General features: G+C 43.9%; 1 non-coding gene across 1 annotated transcript; it reads right to left on the bottom strand.

The window, feature by feature from the left end:
* Window positions 1–2,458: 2,458 nt before the first annotated feature.
* On the bottom strand, window positions 2,459–2,565 carry LOC147933176 (small nucleolar RNA R71). Its single transcript, XR_015576866.1, has one exon. It is a non-coding gene; the product is annotated as a small nucleolar RNA R71 (small nucleolar RNA).
* Between the last annotated feature and the right edge of the window lie 21,799 nt (window positions 2,566–24,364).

The following is a 24,364-nucleotide window of genomic DNA, read 5'->3' as shown; positions in this document are numbered from 1 at the left end:
GATTAATGGCGAGCTCCCATTGGAGGTGGGATTCACGCAGCCCATGCAAGGAGTGTAGGTGACACTTGTCGAAGGGCATTAAGGAGGAAGCCTCGAAAGTTTGCCTATAAATACAAGGCAAACGATTTCATTTGGGTGTTTAGCACAAAAACACTCAAAATCTCTTAAGTTATTTCGAGAGAGAAATAAGAAGAGATCATCGAGAGAGAAAGAAATCATCGACATTGTGTCGAAGTAATTATCGAGGAGGAGGTCGAGAACGATCGAGAAAGAGATCGAAGGAGAGGCATTGGTGTCAAGGAGTTGGTTGTGGATCGAGGTGATCAAGAGGAAAAGGTGTCTGATCGTGAGGTGCAGTGAAGTCCGAGGGAAATCATCGACACGTAAAGGTGAGTCTGTGGTAAGCATGTAGAGTCGCTTCCCTTTTTGTTGCGGTTAAAGGATATTGCATGCATGCGAGAATAAGTGATTGGCACGGTGAATAAGGAGGATTCACTTGAGGTGCGGTTAAAGAAGAGATTGGGTAAATTAAACTCTTAAAAGGTGGTTTAAGAGTTACATGCATGATCGAATCTAGAGGGATTCGAAAATATTAAGCTTTGCTTAAAATTGGGTTCATGCATAAATTGATAAGTAAAGTGGATTGCATGTTAATGCATAAAATTTGGTTGAGATTGATCGCATGCGTGAGTTGCTTATAAGGGATGTAAGTGGCTAAAGCGACTGAATCTACATGCGAGATGTGGGTTTGGAATGGTTTAAGCATGAAGGGTGCATGCATGTAAAATAATCTTAAAGTTGCTTGATTTGCTTTCTTGCTTCTTATGGATTATTCTATGTTGGCTTTTCTTGCGTGATATAAAGCTGGTGTGCTTGGTATATCACGGCTTGAATTAAGCATGATGTGGGTGTGGTGGTAGCTTAGTCTCTTGAAATCGTTTCTTGAGTCTTAGCTAGTAAGGTATCGATCCGCTGTTCCAATTATGAGTGTCACGCGTGAGTTCCCGAAGACCACCCGCGCGGGGATACTGTCACGGCTGGCTAGCTACCGGCGTGACTGCTGCATGACGATGTGGCATGAGTGTGTGTGGGCTCATGCTGGTGACCTGTGTGGTCTCGGCATGGAGCAGGTGTTGGAATGGAACAGGGTATCGAAGGGCCCTAGGAGTAAAGAGTCTAGAGTATTCAAGTGTTTCTTGTTATGTCTAGTCGTCCTTGCATGTTGCGTGTTACGTGCGGTGGTGTGAAGTATAAGCGTCTTATGCTGGACGTCTTAGTAAGTTGTGTGATGTCTAAGAATCTTGGAATTAGACGTCTTAGTAGGTTGCGTGTGGGAGACACGAGTTTAAGACCCAAGTGATTTTCTCTTGTGGCTTAAGAATTGCCTTCCTCTGCTGGCGGCAGAGTGGAATGGTGCGAGACAGATCGTGGTGATCTAATCTCTGTTGCATGGTCGTTGGTAGTGGACAGAAAGCTTCCGCTATAGCTTTTGTTGCGTTGCTTTGATGTTATCGCTAGCTTTGTGGCTTGCTAGCTTTCTTTGGTTGCCGGGGTAGTCGGCTTGGGAAGAGTAGTATCCTGGTTAGGATAGAAAGGGGTACCCAGACTCACTGAGTAATCCTAGATTACTCATGACTCTTCGTTTTGGCCTTGCAGGGAAGCCTAAGTGAGTCTAGAGCCGGAGCAAACGTTAGGGTACCAGATAGGGTTTTCTTGTGTTTCTTGTAAAACCCTATATTTTCTTAAACGACTAAGAGTAAAGTTTTCCGACTATCTATATGTATTACTTTGATGATTTATTTTCGAAGAAATATTTTATTAAAGTGATATATTCGGTTTTCAGGAAAGCATGGCAAGTTGCAAATGATACTCGGCCTTGTCCGGGCCAACACAACGCACCAGGCCGCGAGGGTTAAAAAGCCTAAGTAACCTCGGTAGTGGGTGGGATTGTGCTAGGGAGGACCGGTCGGGAAGTCTGCAGCTTCCGTCCCTCGGCCGGATCACCTCGGTGCAGTTCCGCAAGTGGCGTCTCGTGGCTGCCCGATGACCTTGGTGGTCATAGAGCGGTTCGGGTGCGTTACAAGCAAGGCAAGCCACCTTGAGGGACGAAGATGCTCACAACAGGCTATTTGCGAATCGGTCTGCGATTCAACCTCCTGCTCCTGCGAGACAAGACTATGAGATCAAGCATAGCCTAATCCATTTGGTCCAGAATCGTGTGTTTAATGGATTAGCATCAGAGAGCCCTCTGGACCATATTGAAGCTTTTGAGAGATTGGCTAGTACGACAAGGTCTAATGGAATTCCATATGTTTACCTCATGTTGACTTTGTTCCAATTCTCTTTAGGAGATAAGGCTTTGAGATGGCTAAATCTCTTGGACCGAGGATCACTTACCACTTGGGAGCAGTGTAGAGCAGCGTTTTTAAACCACTTCTACACTAAGTCACGATCAGCTATGTTAAGGAGCAAGATCACTACCTTCTCACAAGGTGGTACAGAGCCTTTTTGTGAAGCGTGGGAGAGATTCAAGGAGTATATGAGGGACTGTCCTCATCATGGCTTTTCACAAGAGAATCTTATGAACATCTTCTATGGAGGAATTGACCAGAAGTACCAGATGGCACTCGATACTATCAGCAGAAGAGATTTTTCTACTAACACTTCCGCTGAGGCAAACCTCTTGATCGAAAACCTTGCAGCGAGTAACAGCAACCATAGTCATGAGTATGATCGTTCTGTGCGTGTTGTTAGCTCCGTGAATACAGATGTTATTAAGAGTCTCACTGCCAAGGTAGACCTTCCTTTGAAGAGAGATCAGCAAGCTGTCAACATGTGCGACGGGCAGGCGAGTGCGTATCAGCAAATTGGAGTAAATTCAGGTTTTGAGAGAACAGAGGAGCTGAACTATGTAGGAGGACAAGGGAACTATCAGAATCATGGGTTTAATCATAATTATAGAAATCATCCTCATCTCTCCTAAAAAAGCACCAACCTCGAGAATCCTCAAGATCAAGTGTATCTTCCACATAATCAACAAGGTAACTTCTCGCAAGGACTTCAGAACAAAGGTGTTGGATTTAGTAGCTCAAACGTCTAAGGATACCAAGCCCCATCTACACCTCCACAAGATAACAAGCTCGAATTGATGATGCTGGAGGGCCATAAGAAAAGTTCTGCTGAGATTAATGTCAAGATTGATAGCATGTACAATGATTTGAATGGGAAATTTGAGAGGTTGAGTTCACGTGTTGATTCCATTGATAAGAGAGTCTCTGCTATTTCTTCTAGCTCTAAGAACAAAGAGTCATGCAATGCTATAACACTCCATGGTGGGATCGAAGATGGGCTGAGTTGTGTTGTGATCAACTCATGCTTTGCTTCCGCAGAGACGGGATCGATCAATCCTGAGACTAGACCAGCCGGTCCCATCCATTCTGATAATTCGAGTTTGATCCCCTGAGAAGTTGGATCGACCAATCCTTCTGATAGATCGATCGGTCCCATCAATGATGCAGAACCAGTTTCAAAAAGTCCCATATCGACCGCTCCACATCCAGACCAGTCGATCCCTGTTGCAGGTATGGGAAAACCCAACTCAGTTGTTCCTAATGCAGATACCAAGGAATCAATTCTTGTGGAACCAAAGCCCTATAGGCCACAAATTCCTTTTCCAAGAAGACAAGAGAAGAAACCTCTGGATGAAAAGAAGTATGGTCGGTACAAAGAAGCTATAAGTGAGTTCATCGCTGACATTCCATTTACAGAGGCAGTATAGCATATCTCTTTGTTTAAGAAGGTTTACAATGATGTTGTGGTTGAAGAAAAGGATTTGGTGGAGGTTAAGGCGTTCTTGGCTCGAGAGAAGAACATTCATGCTCCAGCTTTGAAAAGACTACCTAAGTTAGAAGATCCAGGAAGATTTGTTGTTCCATGCTCCATCCTAGGAGTGAACTTTGAGGACCCCCTTTGTGACACTGGATCCAGTGTGAACGTAATGTCTAAGGCTGTTGCAGAGAGGTTGGGGATTGATGATATGAAGGCTTTTAAGGTCTCTCTTAAGTTTGCAAATGCTGTCACCACGACTCCACAAGGCTTCATTAGATGTTCGAGTAGGTAGTTGCTTGGTTGCTACAGATTTTCATGTTGTGGAAATGAGCAAGGGTTCTGTTATGCCTTTGATTCTTGGGAGACCTTTCTTAGCAACAGTGGGAGCAGTTGTTCACTTGCCTAATATGAGGACCACTTTCTCTAACATTGATGATAAAGTCTTCTACAACACAATCACTGCAAATGAAGCTATACGACATGGCTCTTGTCTAGTCGTAGAAAACGAGAAGAAGGTGGATGTCATGACAATGGGAGAGAATGGTGATAAGAATGAGGTCAACGAAGTCCTGGATGGAGACACTCATTCTTCTGAGAAAAGATCTAAGAGGGTTAAGAAGAGAGACAAGCCGAAGATAGAGAGAGTAATACCAGATCTTCACATAACCTTGGTACCCAGAAATATGTTAAAGACACCATTGAGTACAAGGTGAAGTATAAAGGAATATCTCGGCCTTTCTCTAAAGTTAAAGCCATCCTCACTCCGGAGTTTAAAGAGAAAGGCCAAGAAGCAGTGGATGGTATGCTGAAAAAGATTTGGAGCTTAAGTTGACGAATTGGAGAGCTTGTTTTTGATATGAGTTCTCATCCTCCCATCACTTGACACCTGAAACCACGGTCAAGCTATAGACCTTAAACAAGCGCTTATGGGAGGCAACCCATGGGGTTTGTGCTGGCTTGCCCTTTTCTTTTTATTTTTCTTAGTTTTTTGGTTTTGTTTTTAGGATTTATTACGGTGAAATCACGTCCGGTGTTAAATGTTTTCAGGAACAGGTTCCAAACGTAGAAGATGCGAATTTTTTTGTTCCATGAGCTTTGGATTGATCGATCCTCCTTAAAGATCGATCGATCCCGGCGGTTTTCTGCAGGTGTCTCTAAGTTCAATAATGTTGCAGATCGGTCGATCCCACCCTGAGACCGATCGGTCGATCCCACCCTGAGACGATCAGTCCCCACCCTTGCCAACACCACTCCAACACCAGATGCGATATCACCAATTTTTGTTTCTTGTCCTTACTTTTTCTTTTCCATTTTTTCTTATTTTCTTTGTGGGATTCGTTCTTTTCTTGGTTTTGCTTTCACACCGGGACGGTGTGAAGTAAGTCCGGGGGAGGGATGTCTCCAAGTTACTAATGTCGTTTTCTTTGGTTGTTTCCTTTTGATTTTTCGAGTTTTTGAGTCATTTTCTTATTTTTATCGAGTCTAAAAAAAAATAAAAAAATTGGGAAACTATGATCATTTCTAGGAATATTTTGCTTTGAACTAACACTCTTATGATTGCTTTAGTACTTTTGATTTTTGAATGAAGCTTGGAATGAACATGCGCAGTCTCAACACGCCCCAAAAGACCCTCACCAAGGAGAACACTAAGCTGAACTGATGACTGTCTCTAGCTTTGAAAGGACTTAACCGGATTTAACTTCTTGCCTTGGGACTTGGTATACATCAGACAAGACTCCTCCCTTAAGCCGTACAAGACATGCATCTCCTCGCAAAGTATGCTTCCCCTCTCTCTTCCCTTCAATACTCAATAAAAAATAAGTAAAGAAGAAAGAAAGAAGAAGAAGAGTATATAGGTAATAAAAAAGTGAACCGAGGGTTGTGCGTAAACCCGTGCATCCTTCGGAATTCATGGAAACCTGTCCGCAAGAAAAGAGAAAAGGATTGATAAAAAAATACAATGATACCCTAGAAAATTAGGGAGAAATCAATCCTTTGGAAGTGAGAAAAGAGAGAGGAAAGGAAGCATACGAAGGAGGTCTTGGGCAGTAAAAGGTTGAAGGAGTCAATAAGTTCAATGATCGATATTCCCTCGGCGAGACCACACATTTTCACTAATCTAATTTAGAGAGACAACAATGGGGATGTTGAACGTTCTTTAAGGTTGTGGAGTTCAGAGTAGGGAGTGTTGATCCTAATCATGGGCAGAGTACAAAAAGTAGTTCTTGATTTGATTTGATGAAGAGTGCAAAGCAGCAGTTCCTAAGAATATGTGAGTTTCCACTTTCAAACCTTTTCTCTGTTCGTGAGTTCTTGTCTGTTCTTGCTTGAGGACAAGCAAAGAGTCAAGTCCGGGAGAATTGATGTGTCTGTATTTTATAGGTTTTAACCATAGTTTTTAGGTTTGTTTTGAGTCTTTTATTGAGTCAAAGTGTGCTTTTAGAGTCTTTTTAGTCTTTTGTGAGTCTGTACAAGTTCTAGGCTACTTTGGAAGGAAACTCAGTGTTTTGGGGATGAAAACAAGCATCTGGAGCAAATTTGGTGAAAACTGATCGGACTAGCGAGCAGATGGAGCAAACACAGAAAAAGCATCCAGGATCGGCTGATCCACATTCGGGATCGACCAGTCCCGTACCTGAAGCAAGTTTTCCTTATTCGTTTTAAACCGACTTTTAGGGTTTTATTTTGATATTTAAGTTAGAGGCTGGGCCTCCAGAGACATAAGCTTTATTTTTCTGAGACTATTTTGTATTGAGAGCAAAGGGAGAAGATCTCTAATCCTTCTTGACACTTTGGAGAAGATTTCTAAACCCTATTTTCTATTCTTTTGCATTTCAATTATGTTATCTTCATCATTGATTTGCTGTTTCTGTTTCTCTATGGCTGAGTAGTTTCACTGTTGGGTTTAGGGTTCAGAAAGGGTTGTTATGATTTATTGATGCTAGATTTGTTAGATTCGGGATTGATCTTATTGTTCTTCATCTATAGTTGTTCTTAATGCTTAAGATAGACTGATCACCTAGATTAAGATCTTAGGTTTAATTCATCGGGGCACCAAAAGTGTTGTTGAGTTGCTTGAAAAGAACATAGGTGAGCAAGGTGATCCTTAGCCAACGAAAGTTGAAGTTAAAGCACCTTGTGAACTTATCAAACCTGAACTTATTGCTTGCTAGGATTGCTAGATTCAAACGACGGCTTAGAGTTTAATCAATTCCTTGCATAGATAACTAACGCTGCGATAGTAGGTTAGTTTTACATTCGAGATTTGAGTTCAAGAATTGTGTTTAATGCATCCCTATCTAATCATCTAAATTCGTGATCATAGTCCCTAATGATTCCCTGTGCCCAATGTTTCTCTTTTGATTTTAAAACACTCTTTTATTTACTGCTTTTTGTTAGTCACTTTCAAACACAAACTTTTCCATTGTCGTAGCTATATTTAATCTACATAATTTCATAATGTAATTGTTTGGTCTCTGTGGATTCGATCCTGAAGTGTTATAACGATACCACTAGATCGTGGTGGAGTACACATTGAGTTTTAATTGACCTATTGATCATTCACCCAGGGTATCAATTCCCTTTGCAGTTGTACAAACGGTTATCAATCCAAATAGTTGTTATGCTAGCAGATAAGATGTGATCAGAACAATGCAAGTCAAGACAAGTAATAATATGAGTTTTATCTAACACCCTAAGGTGAGCAGAAATAAAGGAAATAAAACAAGAACCACTCGACCTAAGTACAGGATGCAAGCAATCAAGTAGGTAACGGGTTGTGGAAAATATTCAAGAACACAATGATGAACAACTCGAGGATATACACAAAGCCGATGATCGAGTACCGGTTCGGGTAAAGGGTCGAGTTGATGTAAAAACTATAAACAATCAAAATACGAAAGCTCCTAAGGATGGGGTAATCGGTTCAAACGTATTCATAATCGATTTAGAACGTTTTACAAGCCTTAAGCAATCTATTCTCTAGACAATGAATCTCTAAACCTTGCTAATCCACTCTCGTGGTAGTAAAAATCAACCCTATTCACTTCCTTACCCAACTCTCATTGGAGAAACATGACTAAGCAGGCATTAAAATCCGATTCATAATTGTCAATAAACTCCTTACTCATCTAATCTCTTAGGCTAAGTGAGTAAATCTCTAGCACAAGCTGATTCAGACATTTCAACAAACATCTCTCGATGGCAAAACACCCTAGATCTAGTTTCAACCTCTCGGTCTGAAACTAGCATTAAGAACACTTATCTAGAAGGGAATTTTAATAAGAACAATCAATCTAAAACATCCTAATCGATTAAGAACACTCGCTAACCTAACCTATCCCTAAAAACTTTGATTCACTACTCAGATCTCATGTTAAACGACATAAAAACACAAATGAATGAGAATTGCATCGAATAATAAAATATTGAAAAAGAGGTAGAAATGTAAAGATACCGTAGCGGTATATCGGAGTGGTATGATGCTTCGGATGACGATCCGAGAGCGCACTCGAGGGTGACGACCCAAGAGCAGGATATTTGAGACTCCCTGAATATCGTAGCTGTGAGCCGCGGCTTGGCAGTGAGCCGGTATGTCTCGAGGGTTGCAACCCGAGAGCGGAGGGAGTGTGTGCGAGTGACTTCCTGGATGCCATAGCTTAAGGCGGTTGGCCTGATAGCGAGCCGGCTTGATTCGTTGGTTGCGACCACGGACAGGGGAAGCACTGAGTTGTGAGCAAATAGTTTCTTTGATACGAGTATATTGGCTAGAGGGAGACCTCATGGTTCAGTCGGAGGTGTGCGGGCTGTTGCGACAGTGCACGAGAAACCTTGGTTGACGGTATTTAGTCTGGTCGGAGGACGTGCGGGCCGTGTTGACGGTGGCACGGAGGTCTTTGACGGATGGACGGTGTTGCAGGATTCGAGGACGAATCCTTATTTGTGGGGGAGAATTGTAACATCCGCGAACCAAATTTTTTGTGGTTTTGGTGTGGGTGTCGATCGACACCCTTGGTGTATCGATCGACACCATGATTTTCCGGTTTGGTCGGTTTGTTTTAATTGCTGTTTGGTTCGGTTTGGTTCAATTAAAATCCCTAATCGTGTTTATAAGTGTCTAAGACGAATTAAGGGTTTTGGGAAGTCTCTTTTTGGTCGCCGTTAAGTGAGAAAAGAGAGAAAAAGGAGAGAAATCGTTTCTGTGAATTTCTGGGCTTGTTCTTGGTGTTTTGGGAGAGATCTGAGGCTGTAGAAGTGATAGCTGTTGCTGGGAACGAAGGAGAAGCTTCTGGAGTTGTTGATTCCATCGTTTCTCATTCCAATCTTCCTGTTTTTGAGGTGAGTGCTTGACCATGGTTGATCTAAGCATGAGATCTCTTTTGTTTGGGTGTTTTCTTTGTTGTTTGTGTTGTTTTGTTGCTTGGTTCATTGTTTTCGTGATTCTCAGAGGTTTCCGAGGTAATTGGGTGAGTTTGAGACGGATTCGAGATGATTTGGAAGGAGAGATCGATGTTCGTGTTCGCGCAGATCGTGTCTGCAGATGAGGCATCGATCGACACCAGTAAGCATCGGTCGACACCATTTCGTGAGGCATCGGTCGACACCGTATTGCATCGGTCGACACCATTGTTTGTAGCATCGATCGACACCGTTGAGGCATCGGTCGACACTAGTCTCATCCGAGACTATTTTCCTGGTTTGATGTATTGTTGTGTGTTGTTTGTTTTGCTTAAACATGAGAGTCTCATATGCTTGTGTGTATAACCTAGTAGATGGGAGGACGGCCTCACTAAGTATTTATGATAATACTTACGCATCTCAATTGTTGTTTGTGGTGTGCAGGTAAAGGAAAAGTGTGATCGTGGAATCAAAGGCGATGAGGAGGAGGATGTTCTAGAGGCTTGATTGATTGTGGTCTAGCTATTGTTAGGTTGATAGAATTGAGTTGATAGAGCATTTTAGGATGTTGGAACTTGTTATTCATTGTTGGTTGGATTATTGCATTATTGGTTATCGGAATTATTATTGTTGGATTTATTATTGGATTAATGGAATTGTTTTCTTTGGTTATCCGCTGTTGTTGTTTGTTGCTAGGATGTTAATGGGTATGGGACCACTAGAGAATTATATTATATGATATAAAGAAAAAAGGAGGGTTGTTTCATTTTGGTATCAGAGCCCTTACGAATCTAGGTCTAGGGTTCATTGTGCTTTTGCTGTTGATGTTTAGGATTCCATGCTATGGTTGATTGTGTGAGTTGGTCAATTGTGTGTGGCATGAGGTCCTAGAACATCCTCTTCGAGCATGTCTTGTGATTCCACGGTAAGTTGTGTTATTGTGTTATTAGAATTATTTGTTGCTTAGCCTTCTGTTCTTGGTGATACAGATGGTTAGAGGTGAGGATGCTGTTGGTCGCGGTCGTGGTCGTGGTCGTGGGCGTGGTCGTGGTCGTGGTCGGGGACGAGGTCAGGTTCCTGAGGCCAGTGAGAGTACCCAGAGCATGGCCAGTGAGGAGGTAGCGGAGTCACAGGTTCATCCTAGTGTGTCTGGAGACCAGGCTGGTTTGGGTGACGGCACGGCGGATGGGCCCGGTGTCGGTCACGGTGTTGCCCCGGGTGTGAGGGTTGCAGCAAAGGGTGCTCCGGGCAGGGAGGATGTCTTGATGGACTTGCTAGCTTAGGTTTTGCAGCGACTTCCAGCAGTGGTGCCGCCAGTGTTTGGTGGGCAGGATCCAGTGGTGCCGCCAGTGGTTGGTGGGCAGGTTTCGGTAGTGCCGCCAGTGGATGGTGGGCAGGTTCCAGTTGTGCCGCTAGTGGTTGGTGGGCAGGTTCGAGAGGTGCAGCCTGTGGCGGGTTTGCAGGCAGGTGTGCAGCCGGGGGCCGAGGTAGTGGATGCTCAGTATGTGCTGATGATGGAGCAGCTGCGGCGAGTGGGAGCTGGGTATTTCTCAGGAGGTACCGATCCGAGTGTAGCAGATGAGTGGAGAGAGCGGATGGAGGATCTTTTCCTTTCGCTTAGGTGTCCCGACCAGTTCAGGGTGGATCTGGCAGTCTATTACTTGTCAGGAGATGCACGTGGGTGGTGGAGGTCGGTGACAGCACGGAGGGTGCAGCGGGGTATGTCTTAGGGAGATTTTGTGAGGGAGTTTAACTCCAAGTATTTTCCTCAGGAGGCTCTTGATCGTATGGAGGCACGGTTCTTGGGGTTGACTCAGGGAGACCGTACAGTGCGGGAGCTGGATGGAGAGTTCAGTCGGCTTGTGGGGTATGCAGGCTGGGCATGGGAGCCAGAGTCGGCTCAGGTGCGGATTCTTGTTGGCTCTGCGGGATGATCTGAGGACTCGGTGCAGAGTGAGGAGCTATGCTACAAGAGCGGAGCTGGGTGAGGTTGCAGCTGGGATAGAGGATGACTTGAGGTCACAGGTGGTTGCGGTCAGTTCTTCGGTGCAGCCACAGCGGTCTCAGCCGCATTTTGTTCCTAGCAAGGGCGGCAAGCCTGCGCATGGGCATAAGCGAAGTTTGATGATATGCAGAGATCGAGGCATGGGGGTGCGAGATGCTTTGGGTGTGGTAGCAGGGACAACAAGGTGACCAACTGTCCACAGAGAGGTGAGCAGCGGGCAGTGGCAGAGCAGCAGGCGGTGTTGGAGCCACGGACAGATACTCGTGTGTGTTACTACTGCAGAGAGACGGGGCATATCAAGTCTTGTTGTCCCAAGTTGCATCAGATGGCAGTAGCAGCGGTGCAGGCTGGTGGTCAGCCAGGAGTGCAGCAGGGTGTGCAGCCGGTGGGTTGGATCGAGCCGACGTCGCGGGTGTACTCGACTGTGGAGCCCGGTGGCACTAGTGCAGGAGCGATCACAGGTATAACTTCTGAGATTCAAACTTGGTCAATTCAATAGTTCAGATTATATTTGTTTTTGCTTGCGATCAAGTGTTAGGTTCTCAACACATGAGGTTTGTGTAGGGACCTTGTTGGTGGGCGGGTTTAAGTCCCATGTCATGTTTGATTCTGGAGCTTCTCATAGCTTCATTACTCCGGAGTGTGCCGAGAGTGCGGGGATCGGAAGGGATCCTGGAGAGCGTACAGGAATTGTCAGAGTTGCGGGAGGCAAGTTCCTGAGAGTTGTTGGATGAGCTGGAGGAGTTGATATTCAGATCGCAGGAGAGTTGTGGCCAGCGGATTTGCTTATCAGTCCAGTGGAGTTGTATGATGTTACTCTCGGGATGGATTGGTTGCATCGGCATAAGGTGCATTTGGATTGCTATCGGGGTAGAGTGGAGTTTGAGCGTCCATGAGGGAAGTTGGTTTTTCAGGGTATTAGACCGACTTCAGGGAGTCTCGTGATCTCAGCCGTTCAGGCTGGGAAGATGATCGAGAAGGGCCGTGAGGCTTATCTGGTTACTATATCTATGCCAGAGTCAGTGGGGAAGTCTACGGTTAGCGGTATTCCGGTAGTGGAGGACTTTGAGGATGTGTTCCAGTCATTGCAGGAATTACCACCATCTCGGTCGGATCCTTTTACTATTAAGCTGGAACCGGGGACGCTGCCGTTATCCAAGGCTCCTTACAGGATGGCTCCAGCAGAGTTGGCAGAGCTGAAGAAGCAGCTGGAGGATTTGTTGAGTAAGGGTTTTATCCGTCCTAGTTGTTCACCGTGGGGAGCTCTGGTACTGTTTGTTAAGAAGAAGGATGGGAGTTTTCGGTTGTGTATCGACTATCGGGGTTTGAACCGAGTTACTGTGAAGAACAAGTACCCTCTCCCGAGGATTGATGAGTTGTTGGATCAGTTGAGGGGTGCTACTTGGTTCTCCAAGATCGACTTAACATCAGGTTATCATCAGATTCCGATACATGAGGCAGATGTGAGGAAAACGGCTTTCAGGACGAGATATGGGCATTATGAGTTTGTGGTGATGCCTTTCGGGTTGACTAACGCGCCAGCTGCGTTTATGAGACTGATGAACAGCCTGTATCAGGAGTTGCTGGACGAGTCAGTCATCATTTTCATCAACGACATTCTGGTATTTTTCAAGAGTTCTGAGGAGCATGCAGTACATCTGAGAGCAGTTCTCGAGAAGCTGCGGGAGCAGAAGTTGTTTGCTATGCTGAGCAAGTGCAGTTTCTGGCAGCGTGAGATGGGGTTCTTGGGTGACATTGTTTCAGCTTAGGGAGTTTCAATGGATCCAGAGAAGATTCAGTCCATCAGGGAGTGGCCGAGGCCGTAGAGTGCCACTTAGATTCAAATTTTCCTGGGGTTAGCAGGTTACTACAGGAGGTTTGTTCGGGGTTTTGCGAGTATGGCAAAGCCGATGACTAAGCTTACAGGGAAGGAGGTTCCATTTGTGTGGTCACCGGAGTGTGATGCAAGTTTTGCAAGCCTCAAGCAGATGTTGACTACCACACCCGTGTTAGCACTGCCTGAAGAGAACGAGCCTTATGTTGTGTATACAGATGCTTCTGGAGTGGGGTTGGGTTTTGTGCTTATGCAGCAGGGGAAGGTTATAGCCTATGCTTCGCGGCAGTTGCGGAAGCATGAAGCTAATTACCCTACTCATGATTTGGAGATGGCAGCAGTGATTTTTGCTCTAAAGATTTGGAAATCTTATCTGTATGGTGGGAAGGTACAGGTATTTACAGATCACAAGAGTCTGAAGTACATTTTTACTCAGTCTGAGCTGAATTTTGAGGCAGAGGCGTTGGATGGAGTTAGTAGCGGATTATGATTTGGACATAGCTTACCATCCTGGTAAAGCTAACCTGGTTGCAGATGCCTTGAGTCGGAAGCGGGCAGCTTCGGCTCAGGAGCAGGATATGGAGGCGTTGGTAGGTGAGATTAGTGCATTGAGTTTGTGTGCTATCTCACAAGAACCTTTGGGTTTGGAGGCAGCTGATCGAGCGGATTTGTTGAGCAGAGTGCGGTTAGCTCAGGAGAGCGATGAGGGGCTGGTGAATGCCTCTAAGGCTGCGGGTTCAGAGTATCAGGTTTCTGCTAATGTTACTATCCTTGTGCATGGTCGGGTTGGTGTGCCCAAGGGTGAGGATTTGAGGCAGGAGATACTGAGAGAGGCTCATTCGAGCAAGTTCTCTATTCATCCAGGGGCGACCAAGATGTACCGTGACCTCAAGCGGTACTATCACTGGGTCGAGATGAAGAAGGACGTAACCGACTGGGTGGCGAAGTGTGATACTTGCCAGCTGGTGAAGGCGGAGCATCAGGTTCCTGGTGGATTATTACAGAGTTTGCCCATTCCAGAGTGGAAGTGGGATTTGATCACGATGGACTTCGTGGTGGGTTTACCTGTGTCGAGGACGTTTGATGCGATTTGGGATATTGTGGACCGTTTGACTAAGTGTGCGCATTTTCTGGCCATCAAGAAAACTGATGGAGCAGCGGTTTTGGCCAAGAAGTACGTGAGGGAAATAGTCAGATTGCATGGGGTGCCTGCTAGTATTGTGTCTGATAGAGATTCCAAGTTCACCTCGGTGTTCTGGAGGGAGTTTCAGGAAGAGATGGACACGAAGGTGCATATGAGTACAGCCTACCATCCTCAGACGGACGGTCAGAGAGGACAATCCAGATTCTGGAGGATTTATTGAGGATGGGTGTGTTGGACTGGGGTGGTCATTGGGCTGATCATTTGAGCTTGGTGGAGTTTGCTTACAACAACAACTACCAGGCTAGTATTGGGATGACTCCTTATGAGGCTTTGTATGGGAGGCCGTGTCGTACACCGTTATGTTGGACTCAGGTGGGAGAGAGGAGCATATATGGTGCGAATTTTGTTCAGGAGACCTCGGAGAAGATTCGGGTTCTGAGGCTGAACATGAAGGAGGCTCAGGATTGGCAGAAGAGCTATGCTGATAAGAGGAGAAAGGATCTTGAGTTTCAGGTTGGTGATAGAGTGTATCTCAAGATGGCTATGTTGCGGGGTCCGAACAGGTCATTGACAGAGACTAAGTTGAGTCCGAGGTACATGGGTCTGTTCAGAGTGGTTGAGCGGGTGGGGCCAGTGGCATACCGGCTTGAGTTGCCTGAGGTTATGCGTGCGTTCCACAAGGTATTTCATGTGTCGATGCTGAGGAAGTGTCTTCACGAGGGTGATCGGTTGTTGCCTAAGATTCCTGAGGATCTTCAGCCCAACATGACGTTGGAGGCGAGACCGTTGAGGGTACTCGGGAGGAGAGTCAAGGAACTTCGGAAGAAGAAGATTCCTTTGATGAGAGTCCTGTGGGACTGTGATGGAGTATAGGAGCAGACTTGGGAGCCCAAGGTAAGGATGAAGGCAAGGTTTAAGAAGTGTTTCGAGAAGCAGGCCGCGACTTGAGCTTGTCTAGCCGGGTCCGAGTTGTAGTCCGTGGCTTGAGTGGGTACGGAGTATTCCAGCCCATCTCTCTTGATACTTGGTCGCTTAGGGGTGGTTGGTTGTGCGACTAAGTACCAAGATGAGGTGGTGCTCGGGATGCGGGTTAATGGGATTGGATTGTCGTATCTTATTTTTCTGTTGTAATTTCGTTGAGGTTGTAACGATTATGACATTTTTGAGATTAATAAAAATGAGTATTTTTCTTTATGTTTGGCTGTTGTTGTCATGGGAAAAAGAGAAATAGCTCGGGTTTCTATTTTTGGAAGTTTCCATAAAGAGAAAGTTTCCACAAAAGGAAGGTTTCCAGAATTAGAAAGTTTCTAAAAAGGGATTTTTTGTGGGAAGTGTTGAGGTAGATCTAGCTGGGAGATACTCGATGGCATCATATTTTTTTTTGCTCGAGGCCGTGTGGGCCCAACTCATGTGATACCGATAGCTCGATGGACTTTGTGACCAGAGAGTGGGAGTGGTATGATGCTTTGGATGACGATCCGAGAGCGCGCTCGAGGGTGACGACCCAAGAGCGGGATATTTGAGACTCCCTGGATACCGTAGCTGTGAGCCGCGGCTTGGCAGTGAGCCGGTATGTCTCGAGGGTTGCGACCCGAGAGCGGGGGGAGTGTGTGCGAGTGACTTCCTGGATGCCGTAGCTTAAGGCGGTTGGCCTCATAGCGAGCCGGCATGATTTGTTGGTTGCGACCACAGACGGGGGAAGCACTGAGTTGTGAGCAAATAGTGTCTTTGATGCGAGTATATTGGCTAGAGGGAGACCTCATGGTTCAGTCAGAGGTGTGCGGGCTGTTGCGACAGTGCACGGGAAACCTTGGCTGACGGTATTTAGTCTGATCGGAGGACGTGCGGGCCGTGTTGACGGTGGCACGGAGGTCCTTGACAGATGGACGGTGTTGCGGGATTCGAGGACGAATCTTTATTGGAGGGGGAGAATAGTAACATCCGCGAACCAAATTTTTTGTGGTTTTGGTGTGGGTGTCGATCAACACCCTTGGTGTATCGATCGACACCTTGATATTCCGGTTTGGTCGGTTTGTTTTAATTGTTGTTTGGTTCGGTTTGGTTCAATTAAAATCCATAATCGTGTTTATAAGTGTCTAAGACGAATTAAGGGTTTTGGGAAGTCTCTTTTTGGTCGCCGTTTAGTGAGAAAAGAGAGAAAAAGGAGAGAAATCGTTTCTGTGAATTTTTGGGCTTGTTCTTGGTGTTTTGGGAGAGATCTGAGGCTGTAGAAGTGATAGTTGTTGCTGGAAACAAAGGAGAAGCTTCTGGAGGTGTTGATTCCATCGTTTCTCAATCAAATCTTCCTGTTTTTGAGGTGAGTGCTTGACCATGGTTGATCTAAGCATGAGATCTCTTTTGTTTGGGTGTTTTCTTTGTTGTTTGTGTTGTTTTGTTGCTTGGGTTCGTTGTTTCGTGATTCTCAGAGGTTACCGAGGTAATTGGGTGAGTTTGAGAAGGATTCGAGATGATTTGGAAGGAGAGATCGACGTTCGTGTTCGCGCAGATCGTGTCTGCAGATGAGGCATCGATCGACACCAGTAAGCATCGGTCGACACCATTTCGTGAGGCATCGGTCGACACCGTATAGCATCGGTCGACACCATTGTTTGTAGCATCGATCGACACCTTTGAGGCATCGGTCGACACTAGTCTCATCCGAGACTATTTTTCCTGGTTTGATGTATTGTTGTGTGTTGTTTGTTTTGCTTAAACATGAGAGTCTCATATGCTTGTGTGTATAACCTAGTAGATGGGAGGACGGCCTCACTAAGTATTTATGATAATACTTACGCATCTCAATTGTTGTTTGTGGTGTGCAGGTAAAGGAAAAGTGTGATCGTGGAATCAAAGGCGATGAGGAGGAGGATGTTCTAGAGGCTTGATTGATTGTGGTCTAGCTATTGTTAGGTTGCTAGAATTGAGTTGATAGAGCATTGTAGGATGTTGGAACTTGTTATTCATTGTTGGTTGGATTATTGCATTATTGGTTGTTGGAATTATTATTGTTGGATTTATTATTGGATTAATGGAATTGTTTTCTTTGGTTATCCGCTGTTGTTGTTTGTTGCTAGGATGTTAGTGGGTATGAGACCACTAGAGAATTATATTATATGATAAAAAAAGGAAGGGTTGTTTCAATATGCTCGGGTTTCACCTTATTATTGCTCTTTTTAGGCTCCAAAGCACGTGTTTTCATCCAAAATGCATAAATGCAACAATGTAGTACCCTAAATACAAATTTCTAAGGTTAAGGACCTAAAAATGCTAAGGTTAGGCTATATACAATGCAAAACATTGATAAAAAGATGCCTAAGAAAGTGTAAATTAGAGAGTTATCAACACTCCCAAACTTATCTCTTGCTAGTCCTCTAACAAGAAGGTAAGGGGATGAGGTTTGAAAGTGGGGATTCAGAGCCAATACTTTCTGATCGATTAGTTAAATTCAATGTCCAAGTTATTAGCTCTAGGATGCATGGTGATGGAGTCTACTTAAGAACTTTCACCACGCCCTTCACAACCAAACTCGATTCTATCCTTAATCTACACATGCATTCAGATTCATCATTCGCTTTAACATTTATTTGCACTGTCATTAAATTCATTTGGCTAGGATGAATGGGTTAGAGACAAAGGTGGTCTCTTTTTCAAAGGGTTTATCTTTTCAGAACTGGTTTCTCTCAACAAAAGTGGATTGAGCTTTAGGAGAATGCTAAACGTAAGCTCCAATATATGCATACAAGAATATGATCCCATCTACCCAAAGGCACATATATCAATTTTGATCCTTTCTAATCTACACCCAGCAAATGTCTAATTTCTACCCTTTGGCTTAAGCTCTTCTAAAGCCCTTTTTTTTTTTTTTAATTTTGCTAGTCTTTAGGGATGGTTTTCTTGAAAATCGTTTAGTGGAATTGCATGCTTATGGTTCTTTTTCTCTTCTTTTTTTTTTTTTTTTTTAGAACCAACTCTTTTTTATTCCCAAATTCTTCACTAGATATATTTTTTTCTTTGATTACACTCCATTCCTAAAGACCTTGTACCCTTTTCTTTTCCATTTTTTTTTAAACCAAAAACTCCCAAATCCCTGAAACAAGTTCCCACCTAGTCCTATCTAGTTCGGATAATGCGAAAATAGAACTACTTAGGATCATATTCTTGTCGGCTCAAACCTCATACATTCTACCAAGCTCAATATGAAAAAGGCCTAATCACTCAAAGTATAGCAGTGGCTTGAAGGAAGGGTAAAGTTAATGGTGGGGTGAACTGTTCCAATAATGGGAATCAGCTACTTAGATCAACAAGGGTGGTAAAAAGGAAAAAGATAATCCAAGTATGTGTAATGTGTTCATGAGTTTGATTTCAATGCACTACTCGACAATTATTAGTCAAAATTAGGTTCAAATAGGATAGGGAATGACATCAAATCATATCATGCTTTGACTAAGGGTCAAATGCAGGCATAGGTATTCAAGGTGTGGTTAAGTTCTACCTTTCAAACTTAATCAACAAGCATCAAACAGCTAATAACGAGGGCATTAAATTTATCCTAGTTAATCAACAAGTTTAAAAGGCTATAATCACCATAATCCCCAATGCAAATGCAAACAATCCTATATGAAACAATCTAGACTCAATCCTATAATGTAAATGCAACTACATGAACACTCTCTTTAAATTATTTTTTATAATTTTTTCAAAATATTTGGGTTTTTCTATGCAAATAGATGCAGACTCAAATGAATAGAACTAATATGAAAAAAATTTGAAATAAGAAAATAAGAGAATAAAACACAATGTTAAATACATTCTAGGACCCTCCCCCAAACTTAAATTACACAGTCTCTGTGTAAATAAAAGTTGGAAAAAGAATCCAAGGATCACAAAATGAAAGAAAATAAAATGCAATGTTATTTACAAAAGTTTAGATGAATGTGGTACCTCATGGGTTGGTGAAGAAGGAGGTTGTAGCAGCCTCCATGCTCACCAAAGTGTACCCAGGGTTGTCGTCGGCTTCAGCAGGTGCCGGGGTTAACTCATCACAGAGCTCGGTAATGTGCACGGACGACCTGCTCGGACCAGCATCCGAGGTGTTGATCGGGTATGGCATCGCATAGCTCACTGAGTAGGGCATCGGGTAGTATGATGGGTATGGTGGAAAAGATCCATAATGGTCACCTGAGTAGCTGCTCGAGGGATGTATCAGATAAGGCATTGGATACGACATATGGTAAGGCTGAGGGTAGGGACCAGGGTGGTCACCCGAGTGCGGCATCGTATAAGGCATCGTGTACCCCATCGGGTGAGGTGTTGGATAGGCGTCTGAGTGGCTTGTCTGTGATCTATCCGGTTCGGTTCCATCCCCCTCTGCTCGTGGCTCGTACGACGAAGTCCTATGAGGTTCTGTAGGTGCTAAACTCCAGATTCCTCCCAGCGGTCCGCTCCTCCCCATCCATGTGGGTGCGTGGGCAGGAGTGGGAGCTGAGGCACAACTTGCCTTGTCTTGAATCTCCCTGACCTAAGTACACGATGCAAACAATCGAGTACCGGATCGAGTAGGTAATCGGGTGGTGGAAAATATTCAAGACCACAATGATGAACAACTAGAGGTTAAACACGAAGTCGATGATCGAGTACTGGTTCGGGTAAAGGGTCGAGTTGATGTAAAAACTATAAAAAATCAAAATACGAAAGTTCCTAAGGATGGAGTAATCGATTCATAAGTATTTCTAATCGATTTAGAACGTTTTACAAGCCTGAAGCAATATATTACATAGACAATGAATCTCTAAACCTTGCTAATCCACTCTCGTGGTAGAAACATTCAACCCTATTCACTTCCTTACCCGACTCTCGTTGGAGAAACATGACTAAGCAGGCATGAAAATCTAATTCATTATTGTCAATAAACTCCTTACTCATCTAATCTCTTAGGCTAAGTGAGTAAATCTCTAGCACAAGTTGATTCAGGCATTTCAACAAACATCGCTCGATGGCAAAACACCCTAGATCTGGTCTCAACCTCTCCGTCTAAAACTAGCATTAAGAAAACTTATCTAGATGGGAATTTTAATAAGAACAATCAATCTAAAACATCCTAATCGATTAAGAACACTCGCTAACCTAAACCATCCCTAGAAACTTTGGTTCACTACTCATATCTCATGGTAAACGACATAAAAACACAAATGAATGAGAATTGCATCAAATAATAAAATATTGAAAAAGAGGTAGAAATGTAAAGATACAGAGTTGCTATGAAGAGTAGCTAAAAAGAAGTAAAATCAAATCCTAACAAAGCTTGGAAAGTGTAAAAGTCACTCTCTCTCCCACAGTAGCTCTCGCTGTCTGGTTCGTGAGTGTGTGCGGCGTGCTGGGCGAGAAAATAAAAAGGGGGTTTTTATATGGAAACCCCTTTTGACCTAGCTGCCCAGCTCTGCCCGAAGGTCTACACGAGGCTAGTGGTCGGGTGCCTCCTCGGGTGTGGCTTCGAGTTGTTCCTCTTGCGCTTAGATCCTCTGAATCGGGTATATGCTCGGAGTTCACCTTATTCTTGCTCTTTTTAGGCTCCAAAGCACATGTTTTCATAAAAAATGCACAAATGCAACAATGCAGTACCCTAAATAGCCTAAATTCCAATTTGTAAGGTTAAGGACCTAATAATGCTAAGGTTAGGACCTAAGAAAGTGTATATTAGAGAGTTATCAGCACCCCCAAACTTATCTCTTGCTAGTCCTCTACCAAGAAGGTAAGGGGATGAGGTTTGAAAGTGGGGATTCAGAGCCAATACTTACTGATCGATTAGTTAAATTCAATGTCCAAGTTATTAGCTCTAGGATGCATGGTGATGGAGTCTACTTAAGAACTTTCGCCACGCCCTTCACAACCAACCCCGATTCTATCATTAATCTACACATGTATTCAGTTTCGTCATTCCCTTTAACATTTATTAGCACTAAACCATGAATCAAGCATTGCACTGTCATTAAACTCATTTGGCTAGGATGAATGGATTAGAGACAAAGGTGGTCTCTTTTTCAAAGGGTTTATCTTTTTAGAACTGGTTTCTCTCAACAAAAGTGGATTGAGCTTTAGGAGAATGCTAAAGGTAAACTCAAATAGATGCATACAAGAATAGGATCCCATCTATCCAAAGACACATATATCAATTTTGATCCTTTCTAATCTATACCCAGCAAATGTCTAATTTCTACCCTTTGGCTTAAGCTCTTCTCAACCCATTTTTTTTATTTTGCTAGTCTTTAGGGATGGTTTTCTTGAAAATTGTCTAGTGGAATTGCATGCTTATCTAACTATGGTTCTTTTTTCTGTTTTTTTTTTTTTTTAGAACCAACTCTTTTTTATTCCCAAATTCTTCACTAGATATATATATTTTTTTCTTTGATTACACTCCATTCCTAAAGACCTTGTACCCTTTCCTTTTCCATTTTTTTCTTTTTAAACCAAAAACTCCCAAATCCCTGAAACATGTTCCCACCTAGTCCTATCTAGTTTGGATAATGCGAAACTAGAACTACGTAGGATCATATTCTTGTCGGCTCAAACCTAACACTTTCTACCAAGCTCAATCTTAAAAAAGGCCTAATCACTCAAAGAATAGCAGTGGCTTGAAGGAAGGGTAAGGTTAATGGTGGGAATCAGCTACTTGGATCAACAAGGATGGTAAAAAGGAAAAAGATAATCCAAGTATGTGTAATGTGTTCATGAGTTTGATTTCAATGCACTACTCGACAATTGTTACATGGTACGAAGTGTGCCATCTTGGGGAAATGGTACACAATCACAAAATGGCGTCCTTCTTGTCACATGGAGGAAGTCTGAGAACAAATTCCATAGAGATGTCTACCCATGGACTGGAGGAAATCAGTAGAGGTGTTTAGAGTCCGTGAGGGTGTGTGGTTGACTTGGCCGTTCGGCACATGATGCACCTTCCATAGAACTTCTCGACCATGCGCTTCATTCTCGGCCAGTAGAAGTGTTCTCTTAAGACTACCATAGTTTTGGCAACGCCAAAATGACCCGTGAGTCCACCATCTTTCACTAAAGAACCGACTATAGTTCCCCTTCCCATTCTCTCGGTAGCAGTCTCTAAACTCTGGGTCCAAGGCGTATGCGTCCTTGATGCTCTCGAACCCCATAATCCTTGCATCCATGGTAGTGATCAGCGTATGTCGCCGTGATAGAGCATCGGCCACAACATTCTCCTTCCCCTTCTTGTACTTGATCACATAAGGGAATGTCTTGATGAACTCCAACCACTTGGCATGTCTCTTCTTAATATTGTTTGGCTGCGAAGGTGCTTCAAAGTCTCATGATCGGTGTGAATCATACATTCTTTAGACAACAGGTAATGTTGTCAAGTCTCCATGGCCCGGACTAGCGCATAGAGTTCCTTATCATAGGTCAGGTAGTTAAGCGTCGGACCACTAAGCTTCTCGCTAAAGTAGGTGATAGGCTTGTTGTAATGCCCGTTCCCGAGGTTCAGGACCAAGAGGATACAAGACTCTACTTCCATACTGTTACTTTGTTTTTATAAGTTTACTAGGTTATTCTCATTGTAAATGTACTCATAAACAACTCCAATAACAAATATGTAAACCAAAGGAACAGACCGAATTATATTAATAAGAGAGTCGTGATTCAAATACAATAACAATCAGTATGCACAATATATTATCATAATTTCCTATCTAATTCGATCCATCCAAACACCACACAACCGCACACTGATTGAGTCTTCAGGGCTCCTTGGCTTGATCACGATCAGCCTCAGTTCCTGAATTCACAAGCAACAAGTATTAGACCGTGAACCGGTATCCTAACATTGTCTGGGCATTGCATGATCTGGTACGTATTCTAGACTCGTAAAACCTCCCTAACAATATCATATGAAAACCGAGTACAACTTGACATTCCATCAAGCAACTCTACTTCAAATACTATCCGTTTAACTGAACCGCCCATGACCCGCATGTACCCTTACGGCCATACCAATGGACCGAACAGTCCTTTTACTCCGGCCATTGGCCATGTTCCTGCATAGAACACATTCCTTGGGGTTTTTGATCCAACAATCCCCACAGACCAAAAGTCCCAGGAAAAACTTCATTAGAAGTCGCATATCATTCGATCAAACACTTGATCGATTCATACTGTCCGCTTGTCCTCATTAATCGAATTATGATCCACTCACTAGGGTAGGTCAAGACCTAGGCCCTATAAGCAAGTCCTTCATGTTCCATTATTAACCGGACAAACGTAGATGATCAATCAAACCAAGCCGAGTTCAGGTCATTGTCTATCGGTTCATAGCAAACCGGCCTACGGCCTTGGTTCGTGAGTTATGGTTTTATACGGTCATGTCTTAGTGGAACAAAACAGATCCGATACCAAACTCTCAAGCCAATTCCGTAACCGAAGAATAGAAATAGAAGAAGAAAGATAAGCACACAAGAAAAGAGAGATAGTTGGTCACACTCATACTCGACCATAGCCTTGGATCAGACCAGACCACCCCGGCCGCCCTTACTATGCGCTAGAGAATGATGTCACTGACCTTGCTTGCATTCTCGAGGTTCTTGAAATTCTTCTCCAAGTCCTTCTCTTTGTCTGTGGATTCCATTCCAGCCGACCTTGCCTCTCTACAATTGATCTTAACCTTGCCGTGGTTAGATCCGCACTATGTCTCCCTTTCTATCTTTCTTTCTTTCTTACGATTCCTCTTTCTTTCTAACAAAAATAGAATGTTTTCTGGTGATGTCTAGTTCGTGTCCAAGGCCCTCTGTAACGCCCGCGTCCAGCGATCCTAAAGGGGGGAAATTTGTTTTAAAGAAAATGATATCTAGATGAGCTTAAGTAGCTAAGCTACTAGCTCAACCAGCTGGAATATGAGCTGAACGAGCTGAACGAGCTCGATGAACAAGTTAGCTCAGCTGCGGACAGCTCTCAGGCAGCTACGGACAGCTCTCGGCCAACTATGGACATCTCTCGGCCAGCTGCGGACATCTCTTGGCCGGCTGCAGACAACTAGACCAGCTGGTGTCAGCTCGGTCAGCTGCCAAGCAGCTACCAATAGCTAGTCCAGCTGCCGAGGAGCTCGACCAAGCTCGGCCAGCTGTTCGGCGGTGGATGATCT

The sequence above is a fragment of the Camelina sativa genome, chromosome 12 (genome assembly GCF_030686135.1).
Source record: "Camelina sativa cultivar CO46 ecotype springtype chromosome 12, ASM3068613v1".
Taxonomy (NCBI): domain Eukaryota; kingdom Viridiplantae; phylum Streptophyta; class Magnoliopsida; order Brassicales; family Brassicaceae; genus Camelina; species Camelina sativa.
The sequence above is the reverse complement of the archived record's forward strand: the minus strand, read 5'-3'. Positions and strand labels throughout refer to the sequence as shown.